This window comes from Antennarius striatus, chromosome 13, assembly GCF_040054535.1.
Source record: "Antennarius striatus isolate MH-2024 chromosome 13, ASM4005453v1, whole genome shotgun sequence".
NCBI lineage: Eukaryota > Metazoa > Chordata > Actinopteri > Lophiiformes > Antennariidae > Antennarius > Antennarius striatus.
This window is the reverse complement of record NC_090788.1, coordinates 14,090,001-14,103,998: the sequence shown is the minus strand read 5'-3', so window position 1 is coordinate 14,103,998 and position 13,998 is coordinate 14,090,001. Positions and strand designations below refer to the sequence as shown.

Below are 13,998 nucleotides of genomic sequence, written 5' to 3'. Positions count from 1 at the left end.
AAGTGGAAGAGGGAGGTTCAGGGAGAAGAGACCAAGAAGGTGGAAAATTTTAGGTACTTAAGGTCAACAGTCCAGAGCAATGGAGAGTGTGGAAAAGAGGTGAAGGAGCGTGTACAGGCAGGATGGTACCGGTGGAGAAAAGTGTCAGGTGTGATGTGTGAAAGAAGAGTTTCAGCTAAAATGAAAGGAAAGGTGTACAAAACTGTGGTGAGACCAGCAATGCTGTTTGGTCTAGAGACAGCTGCTCAAAATTGGGGCGCGTTCCGAAGCCGCTGCCCGTCACTCTGCCTCCCTGATGTGTGTAGTTTAATGTGATTGTACTAACTGCATGCTTACAGGCCCCCTTGTGTGCTGTGTTCAGGGGGCCTGTATACTTGTCAACTAACCATGTGACTTTGTAATTTCCCCTTGCAGGGATCAATAAAGTATTCTTCTTCTTCTTCTTCTTCTTGACTCAGAGGGTGCTACAACTGTGGAGGCAAAGACTCTCCGGGAAGGAGAGAAGCCTCCTCCTGGACTATAGTACAGGGACTGTGGTGGACAGCAAAGATCCTTTCCCTGAGATCCACATCAGTCCCCTGTTTGGAGAAGTGGAGGGTCCTCTCCTCGGAGATGAACGACAAATCAGCCTGCACACGACAAACAAAAAAATACTGTACAAACAATGTGTAAAAGTAATCAACAAGAAAAGCCTGTGTGACAGAGCACCCACTACCTGGGCCAACAGGATGACGGGAAATGGACCTGACCCACAGTGGAGACTTCTGTACAAACCTCCCCTCAAGAAAAAAACAGCCGACCTCCAGTGGAGGATTTTACATGGTGCCATCGGTTCCAATGCTTTTATCTCTGTTTTTACCCCTGCGGTGTCCAGCCAGTGTCCCTTCTGTCCCCTTCGTGAGACAGTATTTCATGCTTTCAGTGAGTGTGGGAGACTTGCAGTGCTCTTCACTCTTCTAACGAATGCTTTTAATTTGTTCAGTGAAAATTTTAGTATCTAGAAATTCATCTACGGTGCTGGGTACAATAGATTGAATCAGAGAAAGTGGCATCTTTTAAATTTTATCTCTGGAGAGGCAAAAATTGCAATTTATGTGACCAGGAAGATAATTGAAAACAATGCTGTTCAAGAAGCAGCTACTGTTTTTTGCTGTAACATCAGATGTCGCTTAAAACTAGAATTTGGTTTCTATAAATTGAAAAAAGACCTGAATAACTTTAGGAACATCTGGTGTTATAATGTACTATTTTTATATTGTATTTCCTTTTGTTTATTGGTGTTTAGTGTTTTTGAGTGTTTAGTGTTTCATGAAGTTTCATCTAATGAAAAAATTGTAAAATGTTCTAAATGTTCTGAATGTGATTGAAGTTTTTTTTTGCAAAAAATCTTCTTCTGAAGCACTTTAGTGCTTCATCTAATGTAAAATTGTAAAATGTTTGAATGTGATTAAAGTGTTTTTGCAAAAATCAAAATCTTCTTCTTCTTCTTCTTCTTTGAGGAAAAGACAGGAGACAGAGCTGGAAGTAGCAGAGATGAAGATGCTGAGGTTCCTTTTGGGAGTGACCAGGAAGGATAGGATCAGGAATGAGTACATCAGAGGGACAGTACATGGTAGAGGTTTTGGAGATAAAGTCACAGAGGCCAGGCTGAGATGGTTTGGACATGTCCAGAGGAGAGATAGTGAATATATTGGTAGAAGAATGCTGAGTTTTGAACTGCCAGGCAGGAGGCCTAGAGGAAGACCAAAGAGGAGGTTTATGGATGTAGTGAAAGAGGACATGAAGGTAGTTGGTGTGAGAGAAAAGGATGCAGTAGACAGGGTTAGATGGAGGGAACTGATTCGCTGTGGCGACCCCTGAAGGGAAAAGCCGAAAAGAGAAGAAGAAGCTGATGAAGACACAATTTGCATCATTGACACTGCTGCATTTAACAGCACCATTTTTTTATTTTTTATTTACAGTTTATTATTTTACTGCTGCATTTAAAGCAAGAAAAAGAAAGAAATGGGAACAAACCAAACAAAGTATATCAATAACAAACAACTTTCTCATCTGTCATGCTATCTATACACAATCTACATTAGGTGGATGACTGTGTCTCCATAGTCACGCAACATAGAGTGGTATTAGTAGTAATAGTACTTCTTAACAGGGTAACTTTTTGTATCAAACAGATGAAAAACAGACTCTGTTGATAATAAAGCAGACACTACACTAAGGCCCCGTCCACAGGATGCCGGAACGTTTTGAAAAAGCAACTTTTTTCACCCCGCATAGAAAACGATTCGCGTCCACACGACAGCGTTTTCAAAAAAGATCTGTCACACGTATCCGCATCAGTGCGTATAGTATAAGCAGAACAACCCCGAGAGAATGGCAGGAGAGAGGACCGGGACATGTGGAAATTCACGCTGTTCCTCCTGGATTTTGTGATCTTCTCTCCACCCATTCACTCTCCGGCCATCGATTTATTCTGGTGAACATACAACCTCCTTAATCTTCTAATTGGTAGGTAATCGTGGTCATTGCCAGAGAGATGAGTCATGAAATCAATAAGAGGCAAAAAGCTAAAAAAAATGCGTCCTGCTGCTCTTATTTTTATTTTCAATTCTGCATATATTGCTCTTTTTCTATTACTTTTTCTATTACACTGTTTAAATTTAAAGTATTCAAGGATACAGAAATTTAATCTAGACATTTTTGTGAATGACCAAATTTTTAATTTGTCTTTATTTCTGCTCCATTGTTATTCTTCAAATTGTTCCATATTCACATACAATCTACATGAACTAAATGTGAAGCGGGTGCTCAATCATTGCCACTAATTTCACCCAACCAGTCCCCACTGGTCTCAATTTATGCTTTATTCACTGCATGACACAGTGAAACATGCTTGATGAATAGAATTTAATGGACTGATGATAGATGGAGAAATGCAGGGAACGTCATGCTGGAGAAATAATAGAAGAAACCATTGGAAAACAAGAGACATAGGGGGTGTCAGCACTTCACTATTTAGTAAAATGAAGGTGTTCTATTCATTTCCATAGAGATGGAGAGGAAAACTGACAGAAAAACAAGGAGTTGCTCATCATTTCCACTTATTCCTCATTCTTCTTTTCAATGAAGCAAATGAGTATCATCATCTTCATCCTTATCATCAGATTGTTCTGCACCATTTATTTGAAGGCAAATAAAAAGGCACTCAGAGTAGCACCTCGATGCGGGAAAACATTTGTCTGTCTCTCTTTGCAAACTGACACTACACACTCCATTTGAGTGAAGGGCTTCATCTCAAGCTGTGTGAGTAGATGGCACTTCTTGGACCATTGTCTCGTCTGGGCTTCTGGAAATAGTGTGCATGCAGACAGGGCAGAAAATGAATGAATTCCTTGGGGAGAATTATGCAGGGTCGAACATCTTATTTGATACCTGCAGTGAGCAGTCCCACCTGATTATTCTCAACAGCAGTGCCACAAAATATGGACAATCAGTAATTTGAGTACAGATCATAACTTCATAAAGCTCTGACATAGTTGACCAAATATCAGTTGACCAAAATGAGAAAAATATGAATGAAAATGGAGGACTTATACAAATTTTTAGAAATTATAGAAATGCTTGTTATCCAGTTGTTAATATCTGTCAGTCACAACTGATTCTGCATATTATGAAAATGAATTATCATTTGTCATCGTAGAGAGAAAGACAAATATAGTATGCACACTTGGTGTAATGTTTGTTTAAATTAAAATCAGAACTGTAAAACAAATAAAGACATATATAATATAAGGGTGTTGCGCTTAAACTTTTGTAATATCTCTGCGAGCTAAGAATAGTACTTCCTTTATTTGGAACAGGCTGCTGAAGCTCATACTTGCATGTTGTCTTTTAATTAGGACACATTGTGGATTTCAGGCTGGTAATCTGAGTATTCTTGAAAAGCACTGACTGTTCTCCAAACCAATTAAAATACAAATACAAAACTGTCTAAAAAGGCCCCTTAGGTAGTTCTGCCTTGTGCTCAACAGACTCTTGGTCAGAACTGGTCTGGCAGAGCAGATATATTTAAATACTGGGCATAGAAACCAATATCATTCCCCAGACCCTGAACCAGTACTTCTGTATGAAGGAGGGACGATATGGTGTTACGTAATTGCTGTAAGCTGGATCAGCCAAGAATTACTGTGAAGTACTTGTAACCTACAAAAGCCCTTTCTCCATTTTCAAAGCAATGTCACTTTTGCACAAGGGATTTTTATAGCAGAATCACTTCAGATTTTTTAAGGGCCAAAAATGTGATGACATTATGTACTTGTCATTAAGCTATGAGCTAATTAAGCTTTAATCACCTCGTCAAAACATTAGTGGACAAACACTGAGTCGATTGGTGAGTTGATGTGACATTTAAAGCTAATTGTACAGGTTAAACTAGTTGGAGACCAGACATATGTCATCATATGTGCCTGTTGAGTAACAAGCTTTGTATGAATTTGTATGAAGACTAGTCATAGAAAGAAACTATCCAAAGTTTTTAAAAAAATACTAGAACAGAAGAAAGAAACAGACAGAGATTTCAGTTTGACGGTACAGAGGATGTCTTTGGGATGTTTTGGTGAATAACAGTGAAGAAAAGCGGCTCAGTCATTGTGCATGTAAGACCTGAACCCAATCTAGTCTGAGATGTTACACAGAGGTGTAATGGATGGATGAAAATTGTGTTTTATACAGTATGATAAATAGTACCAAATTTTTGTCCTCATAACACTTTTTACGTGTTTTCATTACTTAATCAGTATTATGATCAGTAATGTGATTCCAGAAAAGCCCCTAATCCAGACCTTGTATTAGAGAAAGGGATTTCAGTGACAGCATGCAGAATAAGTAAACAGGTGGAGAATGCTGTCTGCATATAGCAAGGCCTTCCAGGCTGATGGATGAAATGGCTTACAGAGGACACAAACACTGTGACATTGATGGACAGTCTGATATTGCCTCCCTAATCTTGCCTCCACTCAGTCTCGCATACACATTCACTCACACACACTTTCGCCGTGTCCTTCTCACCCCTTAATCTCAATCTTTCTTTCTTGTTTTCTCACTTCTGCTCCAACTTATTCTTTTTGTTTCTGCTCACTCTCATTTTTTTTCTTTTTCTTTTTATCTCTCTCTTGTGGTCCATCTTTACATCCTCATGGGGGGTTCTCATTTATTTAATTGTTTTCTGATTTTTATGTACCCCAGTCTTTCTCTCTTGCCCTGACTCTCCTTTCAACTCGCCAACCACTCCCCCTGTCCTTGTTTGCACTCTCCAACATGCTCACAACCGCACAAATCCCTGTAATCATTTCACAACATCAGCAAACCACTATTTCATGTTCACAAGGACATGGTGGGAAGATGTTAGCAAACTAAAAAGCAAAACATATCCACACAGCCACATATGCACTACTGACCTCAGACAGGTTGTGAGAACTGTTAGTAGTTTTCTAACGATTCTGGGAGCACTGCAGGACATTAAATATGTGCTATTAAACATTTTTCTTTTTAAAATTTTTGTCCTCAGTAGCAAATCAAGTGAAATGGCTACAGGTGACGTCAGGAGTGATGGTTCTACTGATGAACCAAAGAGAGTAATCACTTAAGATAAACCTTTTTTATGCTACCCGCCAGTACCAAAAAGCAGTACCAAAAAGCAAGGACAGGCAAGGAACTCCGACCCTGCTAAGGTAGTGGTAACATTCCACCAGCAAGCTTACCAGCTCAACTCTTTCTAATGTGTTAATGTTACAAGTCATGTTTCCATCTTGTTTGTGGGCTGACTTTGTTAAAAGGAAATGCAGATATCAAACAAAAAGTGTGTTTGTGGTATACAAAGCAAAACATTTTTAAACTGTAATGAGATTATAACTCAAAAACAGCTATGTACGAAGTTCATCTGGGACAATTTACAGTAGTTCATGAAATGAAATTGGTGCTTCCCATCTGTTACCTTCATTAATTATTGCCAATTGTTTCCTTTGTCTGCTGGTATCATGGGGATTCCATCTGCTGCTTTTGTTTCCCTCACAGCTTCCTTTTATTGATGCACCAACTTTCAAAGAAATTTCATGAAGTTATACATTCAGTTGGACTAATTGAAAACCCCATCAATATTTACACATAAAAACTCTTGTGGAAACTCATACATTGTCAGCATTGTCAGGATTTCTCTCCCTCCACATTCCTCAGTTTTGCTCTTGTTCCTGTCTGTATTATGTTTTTGTGTCTCCTGTGTGGCTGAGTGACCGCAGCTCAACCCCCTCCCTCTTTCTCCTCCTCTTCTAATCACTTCCACCCAATCATTTCATCAGCTCCACCTGACCTGCCAAACTACTGAATTTCTGGTCTCACACCAATTGTCTATATGCGACTTTCTTTTTGATAGTCTTTGACTTTCTTCTGTTTTAGCTTGTTTGTTCCTCATCTGCACTCCTATGCTGCTACTTATTTGGTCACATGTTCCATAGTTCAAATGTTTAAACTTGCCAGTGTTTTCCAAGTTCTACATTGTATGTCAAACATTGAGGGAAAACACATAATATTCATGAAATGAAGTGTGAGGAGCAGAAACACTGATAGTTGACACTTACTCATTTTCCACTTCTTGAGCACCAACAATTTTGCAGAGGACTCAACCAAAAGCTTTGTTCGGACCAGGGCCTGGAGGCATGGAGGCTAAGTGTTGCCCTCGTTGCCTGCTGCGATGTATATTGTCACGTCTGACTTCCTATCTGGTAATGATCTGTTAGTTTGTCTCTCCAGCAGCCAATTTATCTGCATTCACCTGCTGACACTTGTCTCTCTGATGCTGGAGTGAGGTATTTTGTCCTTTTCAAAGACAAAACACTACACTATGTACTGCAATGAAATACATGAGAAACATCTATTTTCTACAGATAATTTTTTTCTTTCTGTCAGTTTCTTTGCTATCATATAACATATAATGTACTTTCTTTTCAAAAAAGAAAATGTTGTTTTTTCTACAGTAATCCTTTGTGTTAGCCCATTGATTCCACTTACCTGTAACCTCAATCATGCAGTGACCTGGCTGTGCAGAAAATGGCAGGATTCCTCCCAGTATGGGTCAGACAAGGGGAAAATAGCACAGTAGTCTTATATGACTTGGCTACAACCCACTGTTTGATTACAGCAATCAATCCAGTGAGACAGACAGAGTGAAAGAAACAGGAGAATGAGTCTGTGTCCATGTGTGTTCCTAGGAGATTGTAGGTCAGAAAAACCAGAAGAGACAATCACAGAGGGTCCTCAAAATCACTCCACTCCACTCATGTTCTCATTGAAGAATACGTGAGCTGAATATACATAGAGAACACTTTTTTTCTGATGGGAAGATGAAAAGAACAACAAGAACATATTAAATCCCTGCTGGACTACAGTTTGCTCCCCTGACTTTCTGTTCTTTTACACAAATTCTGGATCAACGTGGGTGATTTTGGTTTGATGTAAACGTGTTCTCCTTTTCTATCATCAAAATTTCATTGGTTCCCAGTGGTGTATTGTTGCCCAACTTTAATAGCAGTTGGACTATGGATCATACTCACATGTCAGTGAACCACTTGGGAATCAAAACTGCATCCAGCATTTTTACATAGTTGTGAGGTGTTATCTTGAACCTTTTTTCTTTTTTTAAGTATGAATAAATGACTGAGTCATGTCAACGTCAAAATAGTGCCTGAATTTAAATAAAACCAACATCCCCCTGTGACATCTCTGCTGCAAACCTCTTCCAAAAGCCAGACTAATGACATTAACATTGACTTTGAAGACTATCCTTAATATCAGTGTGATCAAACTTGCTTCAAATGCCTTGCCATGATTAAACTACTTTGTGAAGAGTAATGGTGCTTATGAACTTAAGTTTCATAGTAGAGATGAGTTACACATATCTGATTGCAATAGTATGTCTGGATGTGGCTCCACAATCCAAATGACTGGATAATTATCTCTGGGAGGGACAGATTGATCTGGACTTCCATCATAGTAATTAAAGATTCAGCCTAAAGATGTTGATGGAGCTCCCAAAAGACCTAGCTGCAACTGCTTGCAAATTTGCCAATGGACGGTAACAGAGGTTCTTAAGGTCCTGACAGATGAAAAATGGAACGCCTGCCCGAAACCTACAAGTTATTACATTTTTTATGCAACTTCATCTTAACAATGGATGCAGTTGCTGATGAGGTGAAGGTTGGGGTTCTTACTTCAAACAGCAGCATCCATAGGGATAAGAATTCTGCCTGCAAACACAATTATTAACCCAAGATTATACTATATATATATATATATATATATATATATATATATATATATATATATATATATATATATAGTATATACATAGAGATGTGCTGGACTACCACATAAAAGGGAATGTTTGCAAATTCATAAAATCCACAGTCTGTCAATGATCTTTCTTCTGCACAAAAAGTCAATACCTGGATTTGACCGAGAATACTGTATAAGTAACAGCCTATCAAACATTAATTTTTCAGTGAAATTAAATCAGAAATAATCAACAGTAGAACTAACAACTCCGTTAATAATTTTTCCACACACACAAGAAGACACCTCTGGGCATTGGGATTGAAAAGCTGTGTAGCCATGAAAAACCATTTATTAATTATGCTACTTTAAAAAAAATAAAAAATAAAAAAAACATTCAATATGCTAACACATAGATTGGGCTCTGGAAAAAGGTCACGTGGTCTGATGAGTCCAGATTTAATCTGTTCCAGAGTGACGCGGGCATCACTGTAAGAAGACAGGTGGATGAAGAGACACACTCATTATGCGTAATGCCTAGCAAGCCTGTAGGGTTTAGAGTTCTGATTAGGGGTTGCTTTCATTTGTCAGGTTTAGGTTTCACAGTGCTATGTGTCCAAAGATTAGCTGACTCTAAATATTCTGAATGACCAGATTTTTCCATCAATGATTTATTTTTCTTCTTGATGGCAAAGAAATATTTCAAGATAACCATGACATGATTCATGGTTCAGTGGTTTAGGAATCATCAAATATCATTTTCACGGATGGACTGACCACCTCAGAGTCCAGACCTTAATCCCATTGACAATCTTTGGAATATGCTGGAGAAGTGTAGGCCAACTCGCCTATCATCAGTAAAAGACCTTACTGAAAAAAGAATGTAACTCTGGATGAAAGATAAAAGACTTGAAGTTGTATAAGCTTACCAAAGAGAATGCATGCAGTTATTTTAGCTAGTTTTTGCAGCTTGACAATCAAGCAGCAGGCAGGTTGCTAAAAAAAATGACCTATACTACCTGTAAATCTTTTTTGGGGGAATCTAATATTGAAGTGAAAACTGTGATTTTTAGGAAGACATTGTGTCCCAACCTTTTCAGACATAAATGGTAAAAATTGTCATTGCATGGTAAAGCTTGAAACAGCACCACTGTATATCAAATCAAAAGGGGTTTACTCCTCCCCCTGAAGGTCATATGAATTTGTTTCTTTTATGAAATTGTATTTTGCATAATATCTTGTCTCCTAGACACATCAGCTAGCCTTTTGAAAAACACTCCTCCTTCTCTGATTGTGTCACAATCCGCTCCTGGTTTTCCTCTCATCTGCCCAGCTCTACCTGCCTGCCACTCCCACCTCAGCAGTATAACTACCTTCACCTGTGTTTCCTCACCTGATTATCACCTGCCTGTTCAGTATATACTGTATACCTGGGCTTGCACTAGGAGCTAGTGTGACTAAGCCACTGTGGCTCAGTGTAAAAGAATTGAGCAAGTCACAAAAAGCCACACTCTGTGTCCAAGACAGTGGCGCACATGCGGACGACCAATGCTCATCGCGGGGGGCGTGGGGGGGGTCCGGGAGGCCTCCCCAGGGAAATATTTTAGAAAATGGGGTTGTTGTCCTGCATTCTGAGGGCAAAATCTTATGTTCAGTTTACCTACAAAAATACACTAAAGTCAACAGTTCAAGATTAACTATCCTTATTTCTGTCCTACTTTATGCAGGTATGAATGTGAGATTCAACAATTGAAAACTTCCATTCACTATGTGAAGATACAGTCATACAAAATATTACTCAATGTTTACTTGTAAGTTTTACTTGGACTAGAAGACATTTCAACTTTGACCACCACCAACGCCATTGGTATGCCTTAGTTTATTTTATTTTATTTTTTTTAATTCAAAAACATGATTTTTCATTTCAATTTAAAAAGGCATGAAAAATAGCAAGCGAGGTGAATACATATTTACATACATCGCTGGTTATTCCTGCCGGTCATAAGGAACAAAAGTCTAAGACTACAAACAAGTATTGATAATATCTTTCATTTACCTTCTGATCGGTCTGTTACCACTCCTATCCCCTCTCAGCATTCAGCATTTGTTTAATAATGAGGACTTTAACACAAACTCTACTATAAAACACTGGATGCTTATGATCGATGGTCCTCGCCTTGTCTTACACCAATTTGCAGGTTCAGTTTGTAAAAAAACAATATTTTTGTTTTTCATTGTACAAAAGGAGGTCATGACCCAGTGCATAATTAATGATCGGGAGCGTTCGGGTCACTTCGGCTATTTCCGTCGGCATGCTTTGGATAAATTCCGTCAGCATGCGGAAATAGCGGCGCTATTTCGCTAGCGGAAGTAGCGGCGCTAGCGGCGCTCGCTAGCAGAAGTAGCAAGCGAAAAAGTCGTAAGTTTTAGCCTTTTTTCCGTAAAAATACGCCACTGTGGCTACACACTCTACACACTCTAAAAACCTTGTAGCCAATCTGGAATTTACTTCGCCTATGGCGAAGTGGCGAATGGCTAGCGCAAGTCCAGTATACCCTCCCATTCCTCTCAGTTTCTGCCAGATTGTCTTTGTATCATGCAAAGCTCTCTCGCGTTTATCTCCGGACTGCTTCCTCGGTTTCGACCCTGCCTGTTTTCGACCCGTCTTCCTCGTCTCTGCCCCAGTAATCTGAGCAGCCTTCTGTCCTTGACTGCTCTGCCTGCTCGTTCCTTGTCTGCTACCTTTCAGCCTGGGATTCCTGTTTGCTGAGACTGTTTTTCTGGAATATTGCTGCCATTCCAGAATAAACTGTTGGACTATTCCTGGACTATTCCTACTCTGGTCTCAGTCTGTGCTGTACTTGGGTCCTACCTCTGACCTGACCACAGATTGTGCCATTGCTGGAACATTCAACCATCAGAGTTATCAGGTTTCTCTGATCACTGACAAACAAGTGTGGAGAATAGTTTGTGGGATTATCCTGTTTTGAGATTACGGTTAATGAATTACTCTACAAGCATTACATTGTAAGCCAGGACACTCACTGAACTTCAACACTATGCAATGTTATCAAATGTGTTGCACTGCATAATACTCTGACAGTTTTGGAATTCTGGAAAATTGTTTCATCAATGAACACTTATTTTACATAGAAATCTTTACATAGAGATCTTCATTTCTATGATTAAAACATTCAATGAAAACTCTTCCCAGAACTAAATTTATATATGCCTATGAAAAATTGTTCTGTTTATTGTAGTACTGAAGGTTTTCTGAATAAATTAAAATCGCCTGCTCTTTATCCAGCATTGGATTTTATGTCCAATACAATTATTGTAGAGTTCAGAGTTTCAATTTGACTTCGCACATGTCCTATTTGTTCACATCAGTGTAAAATGAAGGTGCCAGCAGCAGCGTTCCTCCCAGTTATTTTTTTCTGTCGTCACAATGCATAGATATTTAGCATCATGAAAGTGCCTTTCATCTGCTTACTTGTATCATCCTCTGTTCTCTACTGTGTTCTCTGGTAATATCACCTTCACCTCACGTACCTTTGAACTAGCCAGATGCTCACAAGTCATACAGTTTTTGCATAACTCCTTTGCTAACAATATGCTTTAATTGATATAAAAAGCACAAACAACTGCAGCTTGCCAGGAAAGTTGGTACCTGATGTCACACGATTCATCACGCGTCTTCCTTTATGCCTCTCCAGTTGACTTTGACTTTCATCCTGAATTATTTCCCCTGTCTTCCCATATACTGTATGCCACTGGCTCATATCACAGTTGCATCATGCAGTTATTCAGTTTGTGTAACAGCTAGAGAAGTATAGATTATCTTAAAATTCCAGAGGCTATAACTCAGATTCGAATTCTGTATTTATTTCGTCTGAAATATTATTCAGAACATGATGTTGAGGCTACTTTCACCTGCACGCCTCCTCTTTTGATCAATAATGTTGTTGTTGAAGGGTTGTTGTCAACCCATAAATCATCATGCAGAGGTCAAAACAATTCCTTCCAGTTTGGGATTAAATCTATTTTCATTTTTTTAAAAAGTGATATTGAAAACTAAGCAGCTACTAAAGCTTCTTTAGATCAGTTATCAATTTAGTGCATAGAAATATAGACAAGCACATATGTTAAGGGTCTGTGATTGAAAAACCCTTTGAAAGGTGATAACAGAAATCCAATTCCAAGATTCATTGTGGATTCAATGGAATTTAATGCATAAGTAACAGATTGAAAAAGTGAACAACCAACATCATTGTGTGTCTTTCTTTTATTTCTTTATCTTAGCCTTTATCACTTCTACATTATCTGTTGATTGCATCTTCCATACTGTCACATTTCCAATTTTTACATCACTCTTAGTGAGGTACATTCTTTACCTACTACTGATTCCTCAGAGCTGTGATAGATAATTTATTCTGACCAAAATATAAATCATGTCAACCTGATCAGCATGTGATGCTTGCTGATGGAGAGGGACATATGAAAATCTCTCTCTCTCGCTCTGTGTGTGTGTGTGTGTGTGTGTGTGTGTGTGTGTGTGTGTGTGTGTGTGTGTGTGTGCGTGCGTGTGTGTGTGGGTGTGTGTGGGTGCGCACGCACATACAGAAAATATGCTCTTTTCAGACCATGGTGACACCAAAGCTCTTAACTTCAGGATTGAACTAGCATCATCATCAAAAGAAAAACCTGAATATTAAAAAGCCTGAGTTCAGACATGAAATTTTCATAGGTTGCACTGCAAATATGTAAAACTGGGCCAGTGTTCAGAGCGCATCCAGGATTATAATACTATGATTAGTTTGGTGATTTATTGAAATGTACATAGCAATTTGAAATATTTAAACATATTTAAAAATTATAATATATACCTATGTGTATATTTATATATATATATATATATATATATATATATATATATATATATACACAGTACATACAGTATATAAACACAGAGTGCCCTTGCACATTCGCGCATCAAAGCTCGCGACTTGACCTCATCGCGAGGCAGTCACGTGATACCATACGTACATTCCATTGGTTGACGGCATTCAGTAGTGCGCCTTACGTGAGACACAAATTGCTTTAAACAGTCAATAAGAATGTGGGAAAAGGTAATACAGATAGAATGTGGTTTAATATCAGTATGGGGAGGATCAGAAATGTTTAAATTACCGTAAATAATCAGACAAATAGTTTGTCGTTGAAGGCAACAACCCAGGAGTCTGTGAACTCAGCCTGACTTTCTCGTCTCCAATTCAGTGCCAGCATCAAATCGTCCAACTATAGCCATAAAGACACTGACTTTATGAAGAAGCAGGCATCCACCCGGATGGCCGGACCATGAAGCCGAAGGTGCCTTTGTCTTCACGTTCGTCCGTTCCACACACACTGACCCGCTACGGCTTCATCGGACACAGCGGTTTGTTTTCTTGTGATGGCGAAGAAAAAAAGAAAACAAACAAAGTCTGATATTGTTTTATTGTGGAATAAATAAATATTGTGGATAGGTGGGGATATACTGTATATCTGTATTTTTGTATATTGTATATATACTGTGTATATACTGTATATACAGTGTGTGTGTATATGGCTGCCACAAACGATTATTTTGATAGTCGACTAATCGCCAATTATTTTTTTCGATTAGTCGACTAATCA

The 13,998-nt window shown here is 38.7% G+C and overlaps 1 protein-coding gene across 1 annotated transcript in view; it reads right to left on the bottom strand.

Moving 5' to 3' along the window:
* Positions 1-13,998, bottom strand: part of kctd16b (potassium channel tetramerization domain containing 16b) — an 83,480-nt gene that overhangs the window by 16,681 nt on the left and 52,801 nt on the right.